Source organism: Misgurnus anguillicaudatus, chromosome 8, assembly GCF_027580225.2.
Source record: "Misgurnus anguillicaudatus chromosome 8, ASM2758022v2, whole genome shotgun sequence".
Classification (NCBI taxonomy): domain Eukaryota; kingdom Metazoa; phylum Chordata; class Actinopteri; order Cypriniformes; family Cobitidae; genus Misgurnus; species Misgurnus anguillicaudatus.
This window is the reverse complement of record NC_073344.2, coordinates 23,164,974-23,190,651: the sequence shown is the minus strand read 5'-3', so window position 1 is coordinate 23,190,651 and position 25,678 is coordinate 23,164,974. Positions and strand designations below refer to the sequence as shown.

The 25,678-nt window shown below is 39.3% G+C and overlaps 1 protein-coding gene and 2 long non-coding RNA genes across 4 annotated transcripts in view; 2 read left to right on the top strand and 1 right to left on the bottom strand.

Annotated features, from left to right (window-relative positions):
- The window catches only part of cacna2d2a (calcium channel, voltage-dependent, alpha 2/delta subunit 2a), a 256,533-nt gene that overhangs the window by 139,797 nt on the left and 91,058 nt on the right, over positions 1 to 25,678 (top strand). The gene's annotated exons all lie outside the window — the stretch shown is intronic.
- Positions 15,383 to 17,367, top strand: LOC129429913 (uncharacterized). Its single transcript, XR_008639327.2, has 5 exons — positions 15,383 to 15,804; positions 16,345 to 16,427; positions 16,525 to 16,656; positions 16,745 to 16,845; positions 16,956 to 17,367. It is a non-coding gene; the product is annotated as an uncharacterized lncRNA (long non-coding RNA).
- LOC129417492 (uncharacterized) lies at positions 16,845 to 18,737 on the bottom strand. Its single transcript, XR_012370776.1, has 3 exons — positions 18,203 to 18,737; positions 17,461 to 17,597; positions 16,845 to 17,141 (listed from the first exon to the last, which is right to left on the bottom strand). It is a non-coding gene; the product is annotated as an uncharacterized lncRNA (long non-coding RNA).

The following is a 25,678-nucleotide window of genomic DNA, read 5'->3' as shown; positions in this document are numbered from 1 at the left end:
GAGTTTAATTTGGATTTGTCTGTGTATGTTTTTTTTCTCTCAGATTTTGTTACCATCCACTCGCATTATACAACTTACAGACTGAAACGATTGGAGTTAAAAATCTATATTTGTGTTCTACTGAAAAAACAAAGTCACCTACATCTTGGATGGCCTGGGGGTATGCTTATAAACAAAAATTTTATTTTAAGATGAACTATCCATTTAAGCCCATGTTATAGCTATGCTGTAGGTTATCCGTAGCCTGAGCATAGCTTTGGGTAGCCTGACGTGCCCTCGCCAAATTATTAAAGGAATAGTCTACTCATTTTCAATATTAAAATATGTTATTACCTTAACTAAGAATTGTTGATACATCCCTCTATCATCTGTGTGCGTGCACGTAAGCGCTGGAGCGCGCTGCGACGCTTCGATAGCATTTAGCTTAGCCCCATTCACTCAATGGTACCATTTAGAGATAGAGTTTGAAGTGACCAAACACATCAACGTTTTTCCTATTTAAGACGAGTAGTTATACGAGCAAGTTTGGTGGTACAAAATAAAACGTAGCGCTTTTCTAAGCAGATTTAAAAGAGGAACTATATTGTATGGCGTAATAGCACTTTTGGGAGTACTTCGACTCCCCTGAAAAGTCCGCTCCCCTTCTCCCTCTCATAATGGGAGAGGGAGGGTGTTACTGAGGCGAGTCGAAGTACTCCCAAAAGTGCTATTACGCCATAAAATGTAGCTCCTCTTTTAAATCCGCTTAGAAAAGCGCTACGTTTTATTTTGTACCACCAAACTTGCTCGTAAAACTACTCGTCTTAAATAGGAAAAACGTTGAAGTGTTTGGTCACTTCTAACTTTATCTCTAAATGGTACCATTGAATGAATGGAGCTAAGCTAAATGCTATCGAAGCGTCGCAGCGCTTACGTGCACGCACACAGATGATAGAGGGATGTATCAACAATTCTTATTTAAGGTAATAACATATTTTAATAATGAAAATGAGTAGACTATTCCTTTAACAGCGCGTCAGTTCTACACGGACAGCAAGCACTGTGACTGGTCAACTAGAACCTTTCCTGTCTGGTAAAAAAAACTGTGTCATAGGTATTTCTGTTAGCGCCAGTGAGAACAAAGATGGGCCAAGTTGAGGAGTGTTTATTTACTTCCATCATTGCTGGTCTTCTCAAAACATACACAAGTTGCTGTTCTTCTTCGTTTGTGGGTTAACTGGGCAAGCTGCTTCTTCTTTGGCGGTTGAGCTTCTACTGTGGTTACACGCGTGGATACTGACTACCAGCGGTCTGCATGTGTATTTGCATGTTGACGCAGGCGACTACGCAGAAGTGCATACGAAAACCGACATGTTACCTACACCAATGCGGCTAAGCTGTAGGACCTACACACAACTATAATGAACCCTTTACGCACAACTATTACACTCTTATATTTTACGTCTAGCTGGTGCAACCGGACCCAGAAGACTATATAGGCAATATACAAGTACAGTGCATTTACCCAAAAATAATAGACTTAATGCTAATTTAAGGGTAAAATATATATTTACATTAAAGGAACACGCTCACATTTTGGGAATTTAGCTTATTTACTGTATCCCCCAGGTGAAAAAGAAGTACACTTCCATAGTGTACTTAAAGTGCTCTATTTTCGTGCACTAATTTTGTACTTAATATACTAAAAAAAATTCTCTAGTACTTAAGATAATCTTAAGAACATCTTATTGCGCTTTTCCATTGCATAGTACCCCACGGTTTAGTTTAGTTTGGGTCGGGTCAGCTCACCTCACTTTGGCATGGTTAGCTTTTCCATCGAGTTTAGTATCACTTCGCAGTGGGAGGGATAATAGGCGTGTCGTTATATTTGCGCTGCATACTGCTGTGACATCATACAAGTAAGAGCGTTGTTGTACATTCCCATACATCATTTATTTCTCAGTCCGCCACAAAATTAAAATTGGCCACCACAAATAGATGTTTGCACATCGCGTTTATCACTACCTCTGTCTCATATGACAGTTTCTGTTCAAACACCAGTGGCGTCAGCCGACGGTGCTCCGCTGAGCCTCATATAGTTGCATTTAAGTGTAACCCTCTTACTAGTCATGTTTATAATACTAGTAATATGTTTATTTAAAAGCTATAGTTACTCTTATTTAGAAGTTCATTTTAAATAACTGTCCTAATTCATATATATCAGCTTGTTTTATAATAAGGTTTAAGAAAACTATTCATTAAACTGTGTTTTGTTTACAAAGATTCACATTTTAAAGTGAGCTGAAAATGTGTGTGTATCCCTTTAAGAAACCCTGTGTAAACGCTAAAGTTTGGTTTAAATGCACTTGGAAAACATGTGCGGGTTACTGTCTAGTTTGATTGTATTTTATGTGATTGGATGCTTATTATTTTAAACCCACCCATGCATATGAGAGTGTAATGTGATTGGTGGTTAATTGAGTCAATCAAAATGAGAGAGGAGAGACGAACTGCGTTCGAGAGAGAGCGGTGGCAGATACGCTCGCGCTAGAGAGGAAAGAGTTGCGATAACCGCTAAACGCGTGTTATATGGGTTTTGTTTTATGTGAAAGTGTTTTGTTTGTTTATGCCTTCATGTTAACCCAGCAGATGGGTTAATAAACCACTTTACTCGTCTTATCAGCAGTTGATGAGCCGTTTACCATTTAAATACAGACTCTCCTGTTCGCGTTGTTATAGACTGCAGTGACTAATATACTGCATTCAGTGTATTGCAGTGTGTTGTGCTATCTATTACTTTGCGTGGGACACTTCGAGAGATCAGTTACAGTCGTGTAAACAAGTGATTGCGTGAGTGAAACGAACTCCGTGGACAACTCGCCTCATCAAGACTGTTCAGTTTGCCTTGGGTCGCGAGGAATGGACCGAGATTCACTGAGGATCGTGTGATGTCTCCGGTTGTGGTTTGAGTGATCACTGGAGCACAGGTACCTGCTGTTATTGAATTTGTTTTGGCTCATTTGAGTGAAGAGGCCATTTTCAAGTTTCAAAGGCCACAACGCACACTAGCAACAACACAGGCCTGCATCGGGTGGGGTTGTGGGTGTGATTGTTTACGTGTGTGAGTGGGCCCACTAATATTTTGTGTTCACATTTAAACTTTGTGTACTTTAATGGTTGTTTAGAGTTTACAGTTGCACAGTTACAACAATTCTTAAAAGTGTAAGTGTGTAGATATTTCATTTGAGAAATTATTCATTGCTGGGTATTACTGTGTATTACAGTGTGATACATTTGAACTGTTTATATTGAGTTTTCTCAGTAAGTGAGTGTAATTGAATTGAATAAGTGCTCATTTGGTTATTATATTATATATATTGATTATTGTGATTCATACCTATATATTGTTATTCATACCTATATATTGTTATACATATTTCCAACTTAATATTAAATATATATAGTCTATAATTCATATCTAAATCTATTCCATATTACAAAAAAATAAATACTTGACATTGGGTTTTTTTTTTTCTAAAAGGTTTCTGTTTATTGTGTGTTAAGAGCTAAGGTATCAGAGTAGTGAGAGTCATATAGTCGAGAGACCCCAGTTAAAGAACCCGTCGCTCCACCCTAAAGATCTTAGTCTTGACACAACTAAGTAGGGCAGGGGGCGCTACACAAAATGGTGGCCAGTACGGGGAATCTCTTCTTTCCTCTGGTACCCTAAAAGAAGACTGACATAAATCTGTGTTAATACCCTCAAGTTGATATTGGAAAAGAAAATTTAACCCTTTCTTGCACTTACTTGTAACCTCTTGAAGCATGTCTTTCAGAAATAACCCTCTCCTTCAAACTGAACTTGCCAGCTGGTGTAGTGAGGTAGGGATTGACCCGAGTCATGCACTGCTGCTGACTGGAGTACCAGCAACTACTGAAGTGGCACAAATTGAGGAAGCGGCACAAAGTGTAAAAGCCTTTGGAAGAGTGCGTGTTCGAGATAACAGACATGGACCCACCTCAACTACTCTATTCGTTTTGTGTGAGTGTCGAGAAGTCATAGACGCCACACGTTGTCCTACTAAACTTATGCTTGGAGATGGTGAGGAGGTCTGGGAGATAGTTGTTTCCACTGAAAGTGACTCACCACCTGCTGCCCCGGTAGGATTCACAGATAAGCTGTCAAAGTTTCTCATGGATGAGGGAAAGTCTATAACTGATTTACAAGCTTTGTTTCCTTCTCTTGGTTCCAATACCAGTTCCCCTGAGTCAATTATTCGTGCAGTGGGTGAGATCCTAGAAAAAACAGTGAAACCACAAAGTGACAGCAATGCTTACCGTCGTTTACGTACCATATATGGTACTGTTCCCACCCCCGCAGGAGAGGAAACCATGGAACATTGGATCGAGCAGGCCAGAATAATGATAACAGAATGTGACTGCTCTGAGAAAGAAAAACGTCGGAGAGTTGTAGAAAGTTTAAAGGGACCAGCACTTGATATCATAAAAGCTGTTCGTCTGTCTAGCCCTGATGCCAGTGCCCTGCAGTACCTGGAAGCGCTGGAAAGCACGTTTGGATCCTCCGAGTCTGGAGAAGACTTGTATTTTGCTTTTCGACTAATACGGCAGTCTCCTGGAGAGTCATTATCTGATTTCTTGAGACGGATGGAGAAATCTCTGACCAAAGTTGTTCAAAGAGGAGGTTTGTCTCCAGCCAATGTTGACAGAGCAAGAGTAGAACAGCTGATCCGAGGGGCCGTTGAATCAGACATGATGCTCCTGCAGTTGCGGTTAAGGGAGAGAAAAGAGCGACCACCTACTTTCCTGAACTTACTGAACGAAATCCGTGAGGCTGAGGAGAGCGAAGCCACTCGACGTAAGATCACTGCCACTGCAAAGCCCATACACCTGCAGGGAGAAGAAAAAATTAGTCCAGCAGTTGTACGGGAGCTCAAAGTAGAACTTCAAGAACTCAGGGCTCAGCTGAAAGGTGAATGTCCAAACACTTTACCTGCTTCATCCATGATGGTAGAGCCCAAGACAAAACTAAGACACACAAATACCACAGACAAGCACGAGACAAAGAATGATTCAGAAGTCCAAGCCTTGAAAAAACAAGTCCAGCAGTTACAACAACAGCTAGCTGTTATGAGTGTTGGCCACAGTCAGCCAATGAGTCATGCCCAGTCCGTGCCACAGCCTTTCCCAGATCCTCCTAGACAAAAGCCTGTCAGGAACAAGGATGATTACTTTTGCTATCGGTGTGGAGAGGACGGACACATTGCTACAAAATGTCAATCACCTGAAAACTCCACTCAAGTGATCAATAAGCTAGTCCGCTCTCTAAGGAAGGCTAGAGAAGTGAGAAATGATTCAAACTACAATAACCGTTCTGGAGATCGTGCCTGTTTTTCAAAAAATAGCCACATCCACACCTATGAGCCAAATGGTCTACCAAAGGGTTTAGTGGGACCCACTTCGACGGTTAATGTGAAGATTTGTGGACAGTCATGTGAAGCTCTTTTGGACAGTGGTTCTCAGGTCACTCTTGTGTTTGACACATGGTATTCCCAAAACCTACCAGATGTGCCCATCCATCCTCTTACTGGATTGTCCATTTGGGGACTTGGCTCGTCCAGTTATCCCTATAAAGGCTACATTGTTGTAGATGTTTCATTTCCTGTGTCTCTCACTGGTGTAGAAGAGTCAGTATCCATCCTTGCTTTAGTCTGCCCAGACCCCAAAGGTCCTCCACAGTTTCCAGTAATAATCGGAACAAACGCCAGTTTCTTCCAGAGACTAACAGCTCTTAACAAGCCCACAAGTGAAACAAATACTGCCCACACCCTACGAATTCAGACCCATCCAGCCTGCCATACACTCCAGAGCTTTAAAACCTCTGATCCTGATCTGCCAGAAGGAAAAGTGAAATGGGTCGGCCCAGGAACTTTTACTGTCCCGTCCCGGGGTGAGCTTTATGCTACATGCAAAGTGGAGTCCAGAAAGCCATTAAAAGATGATATCTTCATAATTGAAGCTCCATCAGCTGATCCACTTCCCGCTGGACTGTTCATTCCCCCAGTAGTATTACCATCCTCTGCTGTAGATGTGAATAATTTCAGAGTATTAGTCCACAATGAAACAAGCAAAGATCTGTCCATTCCTGCTGGCACTATAATTGCACATGTATTCCCTACTGACACAGTTACTGTGGCTCCTGGAGTCCAAAATTCAAAGCCTATTGATCCAGATTTGTTTAACTTTGGTGGATCGACCATACCTGCAGCATGGGAAGAGAGATTACGGCTGAAGTTGGCTGAGCGAAGTAATGTGTTCTCACTCGAAGAATGGGATGTAGGTCTAGCAAAAGATGTTAATCATCAGATCAGATTAAGTGATTCCCGGCCTTTCAGAGAACGATCTCGCCGTATCGCACCAGCCGATATTGATGATGTACGACGCCATCTTAAAGATCTCCTAGCCGCTGGCATTATCAAAGAGTCAAGAAGCCCTTATGCCTCTCCTATAGTGATAGCTCGAAAAAAGAGTGGAGCTATAAGAATGTGCATTGATTACAGGACCTTGAACAGCCGCACTATCCCTGACCAATACACCACACCCAGGATCGATGATGCTTTAGACTGTTTGTCTGGCAGCAAGTGGTTCTCCGTATTGGATCTACGTAGCGGCTACTATCAGATAGCCATGTCTGAAGAAGACAAAGAAAAGACTGCCTTCATTTGCCCGCTGGGATTCTACCAGTTTGAACGCATGCCACAAGGCATTACTGGGGCACCAGCCACATTTCAGAGGCTTATGGAGCGAGTGGTTGGTGATATGCATCTCCTGCAAGTGATTGTCTACTTTGATGACCTCATTATATTTGGCCGCACACTCGAGGAGCACGAGGAGCGACTGATGAAAGTTCTTGACCGACTAGAGGAATTTGGTCTAAAAGTATCTATAGACAAATGCCAGTTTTGCCAGCCACAGGTGAAGTACGTGGGGCACATTGTCTCAGCAGCAGGTGTAGCCCCGGACCCAGAGAAAGTATCCGCTGTAACTCACTGGAAGACACCTACCGACTTGAAATCCTTGCGGTCATTCCTGGGCTTCTGTGGGTTCTATCGTCGCTTCATAAAGAGTTACTCCTCCATTGTAAGACCTTTAACGGAGCTCACAAAAGGCTATCCACCTGCAAAAGGACGAGGCAAGCTGGAAGTAAAGAAATACTACAATGAGAGAGAACTGTTTGGTGAGCGATGGGATAAAGAGTGCACAGATGCCTTCAAGAAAATCATACATTGTCTAACGCATGCACCGGTACTTGCCTTTGCTGATCCAACCCTGCCTTATGTCCTCCATGTTGATGCTAGTCTGAGTGGTCTGGGTACTGTCTTAAATCAAGAACATCCTGAAGGTCTTCGTCCCGTGGCTTTTGCGAGCAGAAAGCTGAGTTCCTCAGAAGAGCGTTACCCAATCCACCAACTAGAGTTCCTGGCATTGAAGTGGGCGGTCGTAGATAAATATCATGATTACTTGTATGGTGCCCAGTTTGTTGTCCGGACTGACAATAATCCTCTTACCTACGTGCTGTCGAGTGCAAAGCTGAATGCAACTGGTCACCGCTGGCTAGCAGCTTTAGCAACTTATAATTTCAGTCTCCAGTACAAACCAGGTAAACATAACATTGATGCTGATGTGCTATCCCGTTACCCTGCCAGTGACGATGTTCCTACGTCTTGGACTGAGATTCCACAATCTGGCGTCAAATCTATCTGTCAGTTAGCCAGTCTTCCTTGGGATGATGAATCCACCAGGCTTGTAGACCAGCTAGGTGTTCCACCACGTAGCATCCCACCTGCATACTCCTATCCTGCTCAGCTGGAAATGGGACAGATGGAGCAGTTGTCCAATGGAGACCTGAAGAAGGCACAAGAACAAGATCCCATCATCAGTGTAGTTAAACAAGACATTGAGCAGGGCAGAGCACCTACCTCTGTAAAAGGTTCAGACCCAAACCTTGCACTTCTACAGCGTCAGTGTCCAAAACTGGTCATTAAGAACAATCTACCGTACAGAGTCAGTAAACGCCAGTGTGGGAAAGAAAAACTACAGCTTGTGCTACCTGAAAAGTACCGCCTGGTAGTCATACAGTCTTTACACGATGAGTCAGGCCATCTTGGAGTGGAGCGGACCACTGAGCTACTAAGAGATCGCTTCTATTGGCCGCGCATGACCATTGACATAGAACAATACATCAAAAACTGTGGTCGCTGCATTACCAGGAAGACCCTCCCTACTAAGTCTGCCCCGTTGAACCATATTACCAGCAATGGTCCGCTAGACCTAGTGTGCATTGACTTCTTGTCCCTAGAACCTGACTCCAAGGGCATTTCCAATGTGCTTGTGATAACTGATCACTTCACCCGCTATGCTCAAGCCTTCCCAACCAGAGACCAGCGAGCAGTGACGGTGGCTAAAGTCCTTGTGGAGAAGTTCTTCGTTCACTATGGTTTACCCTCCCGTATTCATTCAGATCAGGGAAGGGACTTCGAAAGCCGACTGATACGAGAGCTCCTAGGAATGTTAGGAATCCGCAAATCACGGACAACACCTTACCATCCGCAAGGTGACCCACAACCAGAACGCTTTAACAGAACCCTTCTCTCCATGCTTGGAACACTGGATCCAAATAAAAAGAGTAAGTGGAGTCAACACATCAGTTTGCTTGTACATGCATACAACTGTACGAAGAACGAGGCAACTGGTTACTCCCCTTATTACCTGCTCTTCGGACGAGAGGCTCGGTTGCCCATCGACGTGTGTTTTGGTATACCTGCAGATGGTGAGAGAGAAATTAAGCACCAGCAATACGTTGAGAAAATGAAGTCTGAACTCCAGAAAGCATATCAGTTAGCATCTGGTACTGCACTGAAAAGTCACCAACGAAACAAACGACTCTATGACCAAAAAGTGAAACACCAAATACTTACCGTAGGAGATAGAGTGCTCATCAAAAACCTTGCCTTCACAGGAAAGCACAAACTCCACGACAGATGGAATTCCTTACCCTATGTTGTCACTAAAAAATTCAAGGACTTACCTGTTTACAGACTACGGCCTGAGAGTGGAATGGGAGGTGAAAGGACTATTCACAGAGATCACCTGTTACCCATCGGAGACAATGTAAGATTGTTTAGGTCGGATGACTCGAACAAAAACATGCCGCCACCTGTAACCAGAGCACAAACAGTTAAAAAGAGACAAAACAGACTGGAAAAGGAAAGTGTTTCTCTTACTGAATGTGAGAAAGTGGATACTTCAGAGAGTGATGATGATGATCTTTGGTACTACCGCCCAGAACCAGTCAGCATACAAAGTAGGCAGCCATCTTCTCAGCTTACAGTGGAAAAAGAAACTGTCCGTCAGGACAATGATCAGTTTCAAAACCAGGAGTACGTGATGAGAGATTGTCTGCCAGAAAATGACCCAGAAATACTTCCTGATCAGTTGGTGCAAATTGCAGAGGGTCATGACTTAGAAGGGGGAGACAATGGTCTTGTGAATGTCTCACACCATGAGGCAGAACCTTTAGTGTGCCGTAAATCTCAAAGAGAAGTAAAGCCTTTGATTAAACTGACCTATGATGAATTAGGCCGACCCTCAGATAAACCATTAATAGTTATTCATCGAGGAATGGTCATACACATTGAAGATGCCGTTAAGGTAAAGAAGAAAGTTTGCAACACTGTATGGTGCCATCCCCTGGCCCAGTGTCCCCAGTGTGTCCTTTCAAACCCTTGCCCTGCTGTCAGAACAGTAGTTCAGATGTAGAAAAAATTAGCCTCATGAGGGCATGAGGATTTAGAAGGGGGAGTGTGTAACCCTCTTACTAGTCATGTTTATAATACTAGTAATATGTTTATTTAAAAGCTATAGTTACTCTTATTTAGAAGTTCATTTTAAATAACTGTCCTAATTTATATATATCAGCTTGTTTTATAATAAGGTTTAAGAAAACTATTCATTAAACTGTGTTTTGTTTACAAAGATTCACATTTTAAAGTGAGCTGAAAATGTGTGTGTATCCCTTTAAGAAACCCTGTGTAAACGCTAAAGTTTGGTTTAAATGCACTTGGAAAACATGTGCGGGTTACTGTCTAGTTTGATTGTATTTTATGTGATTGGATGCTTATTATTTTAAACCCACCCATGCATATGAGAGTGTAATGTGATTGGTGGTTAATTGAGTCAATCAAAATGAGAGAGGAGAGACGAACTGCGTTCGAGAGAGAGCGGTGGCAGATACGCTCGCGCTAGAGAGGAAAGAGTTGCGATAACCGCTAAACGCGTGTTATATGGGTTTTGTTTTATGTGAAAGTGTTTTGTTTGTTTATGCCTTCATGTTAACCCAGCAGATGGGTTAATAAACCACTTTACTCGTCTTATCAGCAGTTGATGAGCCGTTTACCATTTAAATACAGACTCTCCTGTTCGCGTTGTTATAGACTGCAGTGACTAATATACTGCATTCAGTGTATTGCAGTGTGTTGTGCTATCTATTACTTTGCGTGGGACACTTCGAGAGATCAGTTACAGTCGTGTAAACAAGTGATTGCGTGAGTGAAACGAACTCCGTGGACAACTCGCCTCATCAAGACTGTTCAGTTTGCCTTGGGTCGCGAGGAATGGACCGAGATTCACTGAGGATCGTGTGATGTCTCCGGTTGTGGTTTGAGTGATCACTGGAGCACAGGTACCTGCTGTTATTGAATTTGTTTTGGCTCATTTGAGTGAAGAGGCCATTTTCAAGTTTCAAAGGCCACAACGCACACTAGCAACAACACAGGCCTGCATCGGGTGGGGTTGTGTGTGTGATTGTTTACGTGTGTAAGTGGGCCCACTAATATTTTGTGTTCACATTTAAACTTTGTGTACTTTAATGGTTGTTTAGAGTTTACAGTTGCACAGTTACAACAATTCTTAAAAGTGTAAGTGTGTAGATATTTCATTTGAGAAATTATTCATTGCTGGGTATTACTGTGTATTACAGTGTGATACATTTGAACTGTTTATATTGAGTTTTCTCAGTAAGTGAGTGTAATTGAATTGAATAAGTGCTCATTTGGTTATTATATTATATATATTGATTATTGTGATTCATACCTATATATTGTTATTCATACCTATATATTGTTATACATATTTCCAACTTAATATTAAATATATATAGTCTATAATTCATATCTAAATCTATTCCATATTACAAAAAAATAAATACTTGACATTGGGTTTTTTTTTTTCTAAAAGGTTTCTGTTTATTGTGTGTTAAGAGCTAAGGTATCAGAGTAGTGAGAGTCATATAGTCGAGAGACCCCAGTTAAAGAACCCGTCGCTCCACCCTAAAGATCTTAGTCTTGACACAACTAAGTAGGGCAGGGGGCGCTACATAAGCATCTATGCGAACGTGCGCGTCGCGAATGGTCCGCCACAAACTGCAAGAATGGAAAAAACTGTTATGGTGTCCCTGATTCTGTGGATGTTTTTATCGCTAAAAGGGAGTTTGGAAACTTAGCAGAGCACAGAAGACAACATGTTTGCTCGAGACAGCGCAAGCTAGCACACTGAGGTAAAGCTATACTTTACATATAGTGATGACGCTGTAGTGACGATTCTGTCAGACCAATCAGTGATCTACAGTGTTTTCGCGTCACATTTGGTATCAGCTCGGGTCGCTTGGAACCCCAACCGAGGTGGTACGAAAAAAGTATCGGGTACCATTTTGTGCACCTAATGGAAAAGCTCCCAAAAGTAAGCTGACCCGACCCAAACTAAACCTAACCGTGGGGTACTATGCAATGGAAAAGCGCCATAAGTGTACTTCACTGTGCTATTTTGAGACACCATAAATATGAACTAAAATGTATTTTAAAAATTTATTTAGGTACCACTTGTAGTAAACTTCAACAGATCTTTGTATGAAAGTTGGGTTCAAGTTTAATACAGGTGTTAAATAAATTCATTTTTAATACAGAGATAGTATGTTAAAAGTGCATTTTAGTTTAAATTCATGGTGTCTCAAAATAGCACAGTAAAGTACACTTAGATACTCTTAAGAACATCTTAAAAAGTACTAAAAACGAACTTTTAGTAGGTACAAAATTAGTGTGCGAAAATAGAGCACTTTAAGTATATTATGAAAGTGTACTACTTTTTCACCTGGGCCAGAGTTAGATAAGTCCATACATATCTTTCCCATCCCCGTGCGTGCTGTAACTATGCCTGACGCAGCCCCCGCTAGCTTAGCACAAAGACTGGAAGTAAATGGCTCCAGCTAGCAAACTGCTCCCAATAAGTGACAAAATAACGAGAACATTTTCCTATTTATATGTTGTGATTTGTATAGTAACACCGTGTACAAATAACAAGGTCATATGAGACACAGCCACCTTTTAACAGTATACATACTGGGAACTATATTCTCAGAAGGCAAAGCACTGCTACTTGGGCGGAGTGATTTGCACGACTCTGACCAATCGCTGTGTCTCATATGACCTTGTTAATTGTACACGGTGTGCTTATACAAATAAATAGGAAATTGTTCACGTTAACATACTTTGTCAATTATAGGGAGCAGTTTGCTAGCTGGGGCCATTCACTTCCAGTCTTTGTGCTAAGCTAAGCTAGCGGGGGCTGCGTTAGACAGAGTTACAGCATGCACGGAGAAGAGAAAGGTATGTATGGACTTCTCTAACTCTGGGGGATACGGTGAATAAGCTAAATTCCCAAAATGTGTGCATGTTCCTTTAACATTAAGCACAATGGTATCATTGGGCTCGTTGAAGTTTGCCATCAGAAAGAGAAGAATGAATGCAGCCTAGACAAAACATCTTTACCCCGTTGATGATAGTTGACTCCTTGGACGAACTTCAGAATGTTATTGTAGTTGTTATCCAGGGCTTCTCGAAACTTCCCTCTTCTGAGTGATGTCCCCATCCTTGTGAAGTGTGGAAAAAATACCTGGAAACAATGAAGAAGGCTTCACTTTTCATGTTGTATACGTTAATGCAGGTTCACACACATGAAAGTTACTAAGCACTACTGAACAATATATACAGATTAGTTAAAATGTGAAACTATAGGGCAGGACAACTAGGGTGTCAACCTTAAAATGAACTGTGTGTGTAGTTAGAAATCTCACCACCATGTAGTCAGTTCTGCTCATAAATAAAAACACCATCACAAGATAATGATGATTAAAACGTATGAATTACCTACAGCTGGAAATCACATTAACGTTCGTGTAAGTTACTTGCAAAAACACAGATGACTCTGAAAAGTTGAAATGTTTTTAAATCAATGCGGTGCGGACGCGCCGGAAAAAACGTGCAGATAGCAACGTCATAAAGGGCGTAATCGCAAACAGGTCTGACGGCGAACCGCCGCGGCAGCCGCTTTGGCATAAATTAAGCAGTCGGTCCGCCGGCTGCATGCTGGCGGCATCTCGCAACAAATGAGAGTGACGTATTCGGCGGCAAAAGTTTCATCCCCGCCAGCGGAACGCACCTATAGCCGACAGCTTGGGGCTGGCGGCATAAAGAAGCCATGCGGATATTTTTTGCTATCATGCGTCGCTTCGCCTATATTTGAAATAACGAACTTGAGCGCGCAAAAGACGCGATATGAATCACCCCTTAAAATGTCTTAAAACATTGACATACGCACTTAGTTTATTTTTAAGGTAACGCGGCAGATAACCGCTGCTCCGTATCTCTCTCACACACCTCTATGTTAACGTTAAGTTATATTTTGAAATGAATTTACGTCTGCCCTAATCCACGACACCATGACCTGGTTTCACTGAAACCGGGCATATAAATTAAGTTAATTTTTCTATCTGATAATAACGGCCATAATGTTCGTATAAGCCACAGTTTACCTCATAACTTTACTCCCCAGTGGATACCATAGTAGTGGATACCGCAGAAAGATGCTGTGAAGGAAGAAAAAGAGAGAAAGCTGTTAGCTTAGCACTAAGAAAAGCTCAAGTTAACAAATAATGTTTTATTTTTAATAAAGCTCCTAAAAGGTCTCACAGTAACACTACCAACATCTGTTCATTGCTTTATTTTTAAATTCAGCGGTTCAACCCACGCGAAACCTACAAATAACGACATTTGGATAATACTCCATGCACTATGACATATATTTTGAAAATAAATCAATCATTTATTTGACAAAATTTGACATTTTAACACTTACCACAGAATCCGTTGGATGAGACCGCAGAGATGAGAGAACCCAAAGATAGCGCGCGTCGGAACTTACAGCCGTTCCCTGTGATTTCGCCGATGGCATTATTTTCACAATAAAAGTCTGAATACTGTACTATATTGTGAAATGTCACAGCTAAAGCCTGTGACATGCTAATAATGTAATTTACTGTGAAATATCACAGTTACATCTTGTGAAATCCCGGAAATTTTTTACAGTGCATGCATTCATGGCCGATCCTTTATAAGTGAAAAGTCACAGCCACTTTCCTTTCCGTTATCAACTGCTGATCGATTTCTCAGGGTTAAGAAAGACGCTGTTATATCAGAAGTCATCCAGGCAGGATGAGTTGAGAAACAATGAAGACACGATGGCAAGTGAAGGAATCACTGCGGCTGAGAACTCATAAATCAGACTAAACTCATGAGGTAGAGGAGTGGCAGGCGTGTGATTAATGATTCAGCTCTTTAGTGGCTGTCAATGTGTTTTAGTCGATCACACTTGGTGTTCTTTTGTCCACTTTTGACCGAGTCATTTAAAAGCAAACTGGGTTTAAGTTGACGCACACTAATATTATGTCAGAGTGCCGGTGCTTGGGTTGTTAGTAAACATTTACGCATTTGGCAGATGCATTTATCACACACGACTTAACATTGCATTTCCAGGTATAATTTTTTTTAACAGTATGCATGTTCTCTGGGTTCAAAACACTGATCTATATAAATGACTGGATTGCGCAATGTAACAGCAAGAAGTGAAGCCATCAGAATAGTTAGAGCGGCCATCTTGGTTTTCCCAAACGGCAGAGGGCATCATTGTTTGCATTTAAAATCATGATCAAAATTCACCTGGCTTACAGCGTATCAGTCACACAAGATACATTGTTAGGATATGTCTATGTAAAATGAACTGTTTCTTCTGATGTTATTTGCAATGTTTATGTTTTAATCGGGCAGGATAAAGGATTTATAGAAAACTTTAAAGAGCACCTATTATGAGATACACGTTTTTAAACATCCTTTTGTGTGTAAGTGTGTATTAGTACATGCTAACGATATTCAAAAAGTACATACCTCAAAGAAAACGATGACGCGAGTTATCGTCTCTAACATTCGAGGACTACAAAAAACACTCGGATTGTAGGCAACAGTTTACTTCCTGGGATTGGTGACGTAGATAAGACCAACATTATCATAGTTCAGCCCTCTCTGCTTGGCTTGGGTACGCCCTCAAAGACGGGGGTGGAGAGCGCTGAGTCAGAAGAGAGCTAAAATGGCGGAGGTTGGGAGTCCCTGCTTTGACCCTGTTTGCAAACTCTTGTTTCATTGTTTAAGCGATTAAATCTCTCGAGTAGACGCTGTCTCTTTAGATGCAAGGGCAAAATAGCACTTTATGGACTAACACAGAGGACATCATGTTTAATACTTCCGGAAAAATCCAGTCAGAAGTTGTTCACGGAGTTTTCACAATAACTGCTTCTCATGAACCAAAGCTGCGCGACGTCTCCTCCTGAAAGTTGGATTACCGTGCACTTCTGGATCACAGGCTGTAAGTGTTCGTGTTTATTATTTGCCTTTACTGTAAGTTACGTTGCCTGTAACCGGAGCTTAACATTATGTGCTTGTAGAGCTCAGATATATATCTATGTGTAGAGCTAAGCTTGCAAGCTAATTGTTTTGTGTTGTAATAATGTATTTCATAAACAACGTACCATATTTACACACGTGTGTGTTGAATTATGCAGACTATCGTTTTTATCGATGTTTATTTAGACGTGTTTACAAACTTGCTAAGCTGTTCCAGCTAAACTGTTACGGGTAAAGTTTGTTCTCATGATCAAACTCAAGAAACTCGAAGTACAGATGATTTGTTTAACGTGATATGTATTTTACTGTTGTTTTTACTTGAAGCTTTCTTAGATTTTGAAACGAAGTAAACACGTAATGTGTGTTGCTAATGTTGGGCCATGTAACATGTAATACATTAACGTTTTAATGAATAGTCTACCGATTTATAATCGTTGTACTCTATTGTTATAATATGTCTTTTTGACTGAATACATGTTTGTTTTATTTGTCTATATCCTAGATTCGCAGCTGGACACATCCTTCTACACTGTATGCAAACATGCAACATCATTACACACAGTACAAGGCATATGAGGAGCAAAGGTGTGTAACACATATGATGTATTTAGCTAGTGAAACCACTACCAGTCTTAAATGTATAACTGATGATGACAAAGTTTTTTTCTCTGCATAATCATAGGAACCCAGGCAGTAGCATCGTTTCACAATGTTTCAATCACCATCATCAGTGGATGCCTTTGCCGTCCGTAGCCTGAGATTTCAGATTTGCAGCAAAAAATGTGACTTTCCCATTTATTGGAATGCTGTGCAGGTATTTAGGTATTTTAGTAACTGTGTTAAATAAAGTAAAGTAGTATTTACTTTTAGAATAAATGAATTGCATATTTATATTTTTACAGGTTGTACCTTGCAGCCATCCATTACAATGTCACCAAGCCATAACAAAAGCAGGAGAGGGAAAGTACAAGGCTATGTTCCCAAAACACACAAGTGACATACTGTAAGCAGTAATGTTTTATTTCAAATACATTCATAATTAAAAACTTAATGTATGAAGCAGGGAAATAAATTATCAAAACAAAAGATTTATTTACTGCAATATTTGTACAGTTATGTGGATGATGTGATCAGGCTTGTGTTTGATGAGGTATTTGAAGATAAGCTGAAGGAAACCCCGATTCCAATGGACCTGGCATCACAGTTTGAGAGACCTTCAAAGGAGGACGTGATTGCATGCCATCTTCAGTGCAGGGGTCGTCGGAAGCCAACATTCCGATCAGGAAGCTCCAAGCATATCTGGAGAACAACACACGACAGGATGATAACCCTAAAGTGTCGTCTTGGATAGCACCAGCTGACAAAGCTTTGATATGCCATTTATCTGAATAGATAGCTGTAAGAAGTGAATTGAACAATTTTTTGAAAGAAGAGCACAATATGGTTACTAAAGTATGTTTATTTGTATATTGTTTAACAGTTAAATATATATTTGTAATAAATAATCTTTTGACTGACTACTATATTTTCTTTAAAGTTACATCTTTTGTTCTTTTGGGTACTTTGTTACTATAATAATACTTTAGTGTTATTGGTTTAAAAATGTAATAAAACTTACTCTAGTCCTGCGCCTCAAAGGCTTATAGTCGGTACAATAAATGTTCTGTGTGTAGGGATTTAGACAATTTGTGCAAAACCTGGATGATGAATCACGCAGGTAAGAGGCCCTGGAACCTGTTGCATTCTCCTTAAAACCTAATAAGTAAAAACATAGCACAGTAAAATAGTATGTAAGCAGTATTTTATAATAAAGTTTACTATAGTAAAATAATGTAGAAATTACCAAGTGAAATCGTTTTATAATCATTTCAACAAATACTTTCTATGTGCTACATTTGGTGTTTCCATATTGTTTGCACAGTAATAGAGTATGTAAGCAGTCTTTTATAATACATTTTACTATAGTAAAATAATGTAGAAATTACCAAGTGAAATCGTTTTATAATCATTTCAACAAATACTTTCTATGTGCTACATTTGGTGTTTCCATATAGTTTGCACAGTAATAGAGTATGTAAACAGTCTTTTATAATACATTTTACTATAGTAAAATAATGTAGAAATGACCAAGTGAAATCGTTTTATAATCATTTCAACAAATACTTTCTATGTGCTACATTTGGTGTTTCCATATAGTTTGCACAGTAATAGAGTATGTAAACAGTCTTTTATAATACATTTTACTATAGTAAAATAATGTAGAAATGACCAAGTGAAATCGTTTTATAATCATTTCAACAAATACTTTCTATGTGCTACATTTGGTGTTTCCATATAGTTATGTAGTACGTTATAATTACCTTTTGGATGTCTTTGCAACACATTTTCGTCTTCGTTTAGCATTCTGGCAGAGCTAAGGACACCTAAAAAAGTTAAATCCAATCGCATTCATTGACGGAGATTGTTTATATCGTAACGGCCTTCTGAACTCTCTGGATCGAGCTCGAAGTGGTAAGGCAGTACAGACACCATCGTTTATAGAGAAATATAACGCTTGTTTACGTTGCCTCTGAGGCTGTGACTCTCTCAGTCAGAACCGGTGTGTCAACCCACACGTAGTCAGGGGCGTAACCTTTCAAACACACGACGAACCCAGCTGACCAATAACAGTTGAGTAGTCATCTGACCAATCCGATTACACTAGACATTTTGGGAGGCGGAGACAGGAACTAAACCGAGCGTTTTTCAGACAGTGGGAAATCGGTGAGGTATGTAAGCAATTTATAAGACTCACAATGCATTAGTTCAAGTTTTAATAACATGTATGTACTATGGGATACTGCATTTACGTGCTAACGTGCCAATTTATTAGCATAATTGGTGCTCTTTAAAGGAATAGTCTACTCAGAGTAGTTATACGAGCAAGTTTGGTGGTACAAAATAAAACGTAGCGCTTTTCGAATCGGATTTAAAAGAGGAACTATATTTTATGGCCATTATGAGAGTGAGAAGGGGAGCGGACTTTTCAGGCGAGTCGAAGTACTCCCAAAAGTGCTATTACGCCATAAAATATAGTTCCTCTTTTAAATCCGCTTAGAAAAGCGCTACGTTTTATTTTGTACCACCAAACTTGCTCGTATAACTACTTGTCTTAAATAGGAAAAACGTTGATGTGTTTGGTCACTTCTAACTTCATCTCTAAATGGTAGCATTGAATGAATGGGGCTAAGCTAAATGCTATCGAAGCGTCGCAGCGCGCTCCAGCGCTTACGTGCACGCACACAGATGATAGAGGGATGTATCAACAATTCTTAGTTAAGGTAATAACATATTTTAATATTGAAAATGAGACTATTCCTTTAAGGTGAGCTGGATACTGTTGTAATGACACAGGTGTAAATAAAGTTTTATGACATAAAGAGCATACACGGTTAGCGTTATTTCTATGAATAAATTGTAAAGTAAAGAAGACCTATATTTGATGGCTTTTTATAAGCATCAAAATTGGGGGTTGTTTTATATTGCTAAATCAATTGTTAGTTTAACCATGGTTTAAAACATTAAAGGCACACCGCAGAACTTTCTGGCCATTAGGGGCGCTAGACATCTATTTTTCACGTCTAGCGCCCCTAGAGGCCACAAGCGCCGCAGCACTGTTTGCAAAGGAAAAGAAGACATCCACTGAATAAATAAATTGCACAAAAGTGAACAGAAAACAATGTCTGATCAGATAAGTCGAAAAACAATATTGTATAACATAACATAATTAAAAACCAGCAAATTATTCCATGCACATACAGTAGTTGATGATTATTTATTTACATTTCAGAATTATACATGTGCTGCTGTCTGTCAGCTGATCTGATTTGTTCGCTACTGTAATGAAGATGAATGTATAACTCACTGTTTAAAAAGTAAAATATAAATTTTTAAATACAAAACTATGTATATGCTTAGGACGTTTGCATTGTAATAATGTACAGGGAGACTTAGATATATAAACGGAGACTGGTACGGTAATGTTTTATCATAAAAATTTTATAACGTCTTATAATGTTTGGGCATACCAATGTAGCGGCACGGTGGCTTTACAATTGTGGGGTCATGTGCAATCCAGTCATTTATATAGATCAGTGGTTCAAACCTTTCGTGCTGCCAACGCAACGCTGTACCACTAAATTTATACAGGAGCACTAAACATGCTGCACAATGTTTTATATTAGATATTGATAAAATGAGCTTGCGCAACTTTCACATGTTCGCAAAATAAACAGAAAATGAAAGAGGTGGAGAGCGGACAATTTAGTTTGATCAATGATAGTCTAAAGAGCGCACTAAACACTGTAGGATAGCACTAGAAGTCAGGACTGATGGACAAACATTGTGCTTGTACATTACACATTAGATCTGTAAGCAGAGATTAGGCGTTGTTTTACCCGTCTACACCACAAAAGCAATCCGCTCGGATGTGTTTTCGACTACCTATTTATGTGGTCGAGCACCGTTCACTTGTGATCCCATCGCCTAAAATGCATCTTGATATCATGTGTAAACTGGGCCTAATTGGGTAGAATCACTCATCATTAAAGGGGCCAGGAGGATGGCATGACCCCTAACAACCCCTGACCTCCACCTTGCGCGTGTCAGCTGAAAAAGCATGGGGTCAGAAGTTAAGTGAGGTCGGTGTCTTTATACGCTCAATTGCAGATGCTCACGTGTTTTATAGAAACAGCTTGACTTTGAACCTCACCTTAGACAGAATAGCTGTCGACACTCTTGTGTTAAAAGCACTCAGGTTCTTTTATATAATCGTGTATTCTTCAACCATTAAGGGGATTGTTCAAACAAAAATGAAAATTCAGTCATTATTTCTTCACCACCATGTTTTTTTTCTTGTTGAATAAAAAAGAAGATATTTTGATAAATGATGGGACGCCCCCAGCTGCTGGTACCTATTCATTTCCATAGTATTTGTTTTCCAACTATGGAAGTCAATGGGGAAATTACCATCATTTAGCAAAATATCTTTTTTAACTGTTTGTAATGTGATTGTCTTAACTGCTCAATAATGAAAATTTTTAAAAACATTGCAAGAAATGTTTTTTCTATGAAGATTTGAATCAGCGTGCAATGCCAGAAGCCCCACATAAAGTCGAATAGAACAGGTGTAGGTCCTTAAAGGTATAGTTCACCCAAAAAAGAAAATTATGTCATCATTTTCTCATCCTCATGTTGTTTTTAAACCTGTATGTTTTTTATTTTGATGAACACAATGGGGACCATCTACGGAGCCCCTAAGGGGACATGGAGCAAAAATGTAGTTTTGCGTGCGCGCGTGAAACTATCGCGTGCTCGTGTGAAACTACCGCGTGAAACTATCGCGTGCTCGCGTGAAACTATCGCGTGGTCAGTGAATCTTTGCGTGCTCGCGTGAAACTATCGCGTGTGCACGTGAAACTATTGCGTGCTCACGTAAAACTATCTTGTTTAGTTTCGCGTGCGCACGCGAAAGTTTCACGTGCGCAAGCGATAGTTTTACGTGTGCACACGAAACTAAACTTCTAAAAAAATCTGCACATGAAGGTTTCGCGTGAGCACATGAAATTTCACGTGAGCACGCAAAAGCTTAAAAGTTTCTTTTAAAAGTACGCACGCGATAGTTTCATGTACGCCTATGAAACTAAACTTTAAAAAAAATTATGCACATGAAGGTTTCGCGTGAGCTCATAAAACTTAACTTTAGATTTTTTTACTCCAATGTCACCTTAGGGGCTCAGTAACCATCAACTGTGTTCTTACCATAATTTATCAAAATATCTTCATCTATCATTTATCGCAATATTTTCATAATATTTGTTTTTCTATGGAAGTCAATGGTTACAGCAGCTGTGTGCTTACATCATTAATCAAAATATCTTCTTTTGTGTTCATCAGAAAAAAGAAATTCATACAGGTTAAAAACCAATACGAGGATGAGAAAATGATCACAGAATTTTCAGTTTTGGGTGAACTATCCCTTTAAATACTTTTCTCTAAACTATAAACAGTATATCTATTGTTTTATTGTTTGTGAAATGCTTTGCTTGAAGAGTTAAATTTTTTTATATATTTTATTTAAAATAAATACAATTTAGTGTAACACATTTCTATAATGTAGCATTAAATTAAGCTTCAGCCTAAATATTTTTGATTTTTATAAATAAATAAAAACTGTTGACTGTACAAAATAGTCGAATAAGTAATACTTACTATATATCTATATAGTAAACCGATATCTAAACTCCTGAAACACATTTTGAAATCAAAATTCATAACACATGATGATAATCCAGATGGTAAAATGGATTCATTTTTAATTGATTACGTTGCCATTGGTCCAAAAGCACAATGTTGTTTACATTAAAACATCAACATCTGCCTACGGGATGACAGTTGTCAAATCCACTGACGTATATCTAACAAATGACTGCGAAACTTGCCATCTGTACGAATATAAATAATAATGTAAACTAATGCAAATGTGTAGATGACATAGCATTTATTTTGCGTTTGAAGTCTTGTGTTGTAGTTTCTCAAATAGCACAAACACTCTTAAACAAAATCCAATCATTATGGCTACATCTAAAGCACATACTGCCGTGTTTGCGATAATGCTGTATTTATGAAACACCTGAACGATCCATTGCATTTATCAAAATGTCCATTAAACAACAGAGCATGCTGTTTTTAAATATTGTATCCCATAATGCAATACATTGTGCAGAGTTTTGAAATTCAAACGAAGATGCATTTACTCTATGTTTGTACAAGTTTACAGGCATATGTGGAAGCTGTGAATAGATTTGTTTGTGATAAATGTGAACCCTTGAAAGATAGGAGTGCGGTTTGGTTGAAAGTGTCCTCAAAATGTCATTTTTGGCTCTCTGATCCTTTAATTAAACTTGAAAACAGGGCGATAAACTGAAGTAATGAGGTAATGAATGGAGTTAAACAGGTGGTGTGTGGATGGGGAAAATGAACCAATCACTCTGTCCTGTGTGGATTTTTAGCTGCTAATGAGAGGCTGTCCTAGATAATTATAACAGCGCTCCTTTGACGGTATTAAACACTTGAATGAAGGATAGTCAGGTGGAGAAATAAACAAATATAAGACACCATCTCCAAACCGGTTTTTAAACTGAAAAGCGTCTGAACGAGCAGAAAATGCAGTGTGATTGTGTGTACTGGGAATGTTTTGTCTTCTAAAGCTTAGCAGAGTTTGTTCGAAGTGTTTATTTTAATTTCTCAGTTTTATAAGCAGACCACAGGGCCCTATTTTAAAGGGGCCATGGCATGAAAATCTGACTTAAATTTTTAACATTAATCTTAAACGTGTGGTCTTCTTCCTCCACTTAGTTTTTCAGTTTACAAATTCCGCCATCTAAATAGGGAATCAGCATGGTGCGCGCAACTGGCTTTTAAAGGTGCAGTGTGTAATTTTTAAAAGGGTCTCTTGACAGAAATGCAAAATAATATACGGTACAAGACTATATTATCAGGGGTGTATAAAGACCTTTCATAATGAACCGTTATGTGTATATTACCTTAGAACGAGTCGCCATTTTGTGATGCCATTTTTCTACAGAAGCCCTTAACGGACACATTTTTTTACTATGTTGTCTCCGACGATGACATGTTTGTCTGGTGGCGGCTACCGTAGCTTCTCTATTTGTTTCAAAAGTGGACTGAGCCGTTGGTTGCAATTTGCAACCTCACCACTAGATGCGGCTAAAATTTACACACTGCACCTTTAAAGGTAATGGGAGATGAGACTCTTATTGGTTTATTGCACGTTACGCCCAAAACTCACCCAATTCTCATTACGATAATTTTGATATTTGGCTGGAGTATCCCTTTCAAGTAATGTGGCATATTTCATAATAATTTTGATCTGATAAATTGATCTGATTTTAAATCAAGAAAAATTGATAGCTTTGATTATATCAAGCATGAAAACAAATCCATTTAAAGGCAGAGAACTGTATTAAAATGCATTAAATATTATGAATACACATCAGCTGTAGATATGCACTTTAAAATGTGCAAAATAACACCAAGTTTCAGTTTGATGTCATGTTTTATTTGACACAGTATTTCATTCTACCTGAATGATTTAATGACAGTGATGAATCAAAAGAAACACTATGGGCCCTATCTTACGCCCGGCGCAATGCAACGCAAGTGTTTTTTGCTAGTTTCAGTCCTGCGTAGTTGTCATTTTCACGTTCAGCACCACATTGTTTAAATAGTGAATACATTTGCGTCCATTTGTGCGCCCATAGGCGTCCTGGTCTAAAAACTAGGTGTGCTCAGGCGCATTGTTGTCACGTTGCTATTTGAGGCAACTAAAATAGACTACGCCATTGACCAAATAAAATCTGGTCTAAAGTCATTGGCACAATATTGTTTTTGTTATTTTGAAGAGCGTGTTAGTAATATGCGCCTAACGGGACGACAACACGTGTTTGCTTGTTTGAGACAGGAAAAAAAGAATTGTAACGTATGGCTGCTTACATAAAGCGTAAGAGAGGAGAATCCATGTGCAAGAAGGTTTATTTATAAATCCCAGAAGGGCTGGCAAAGGGGCAATCCAAAAGCAGGCAATGGTCAAAAACATGAACAAGACTACAAAACAAGACATTTACCATAAAAAAAGACAAGACTATGAACGCTCGGTATGCAGTGTTAAGCTGGCAATACTTCGCAGTGAGATGATCAGATTGAACCGGTTATATATGGACAAATAGGAAGTGAAATGTGAAATACATGATTTCAAAATACAAGACCTGAAACAGAACATATCAAAATAAAGACCTAAACACAAATCCAAACAAAACACAAGACAATAAGAATTTACAAACGTGTGCAGAGCCAAAACGTTTCAGCACTCTGACAGCGCTGTGAGTGTTTTGAAAAAAAGATTCTCATCTCACCAGATCCACAGGTACAAGTTCAAGTTCAAATGTATTGTCATTGTAACAAGTACAACGAAATTAAAGTGCCATCTAAAACAGTGCAACACACTTATATTAACACACACACACACAAACACATATGTATAAAAATAAATAAAAGCAGCTAAAATATAAAAATATAATATAAGTAAAATAAAAATTTTAGGTACAAAGTCATCATATACAATAAATCCGTGGGGTAGCATAATTTTTTTTTTTAAATAAATGCTATATTTGAATTTGTTTAAAGCAAAACATTCAATTACTTACCAGGCTACAGGTGAAGCAGCTTTTTATGCCGCCTTCTCATAATCGGTCCTCATTTATCACAGAGAGACTCAATAATAATCTTTTACATTTTTAACCTTTAATTTGTTTATATTAAAAAAACATTTATGTGCTGCTGCACATCCATGTGTGTGATAAGTAAATGCGCGTTGTTGTCTCGTTTATAGCCGCATATTACTAACACGCTCTTTAAATAACAAAAACAATATTGCGCCATTGACTTTTTTTTTAAACATGTCCTAAACTTAAAAAAAAATCCTCACAGATTAAATGTCAGGTAAAACTGAATGCTGAGGGTTTTCTTATTTCTTGTGCTTTTGTGCCACATTGAGGGTATCAGTAAACCTCAGTCGTTTCATTCGTCCCATCATCGACTTGTAATTGCATTTTAATAGACAATTAAATGTAGACCATAAATCAGTCTTCACACTTGGCAGGAGGTTTGAATTTAATTTTGTGAGAAAACTACCGGTTTAAACCACGTCAACCCCAATTAACCCATGCGTCTCTATTACTGTACAATGTACCTCACCCTGTGAAGAAAACAAGTACTTC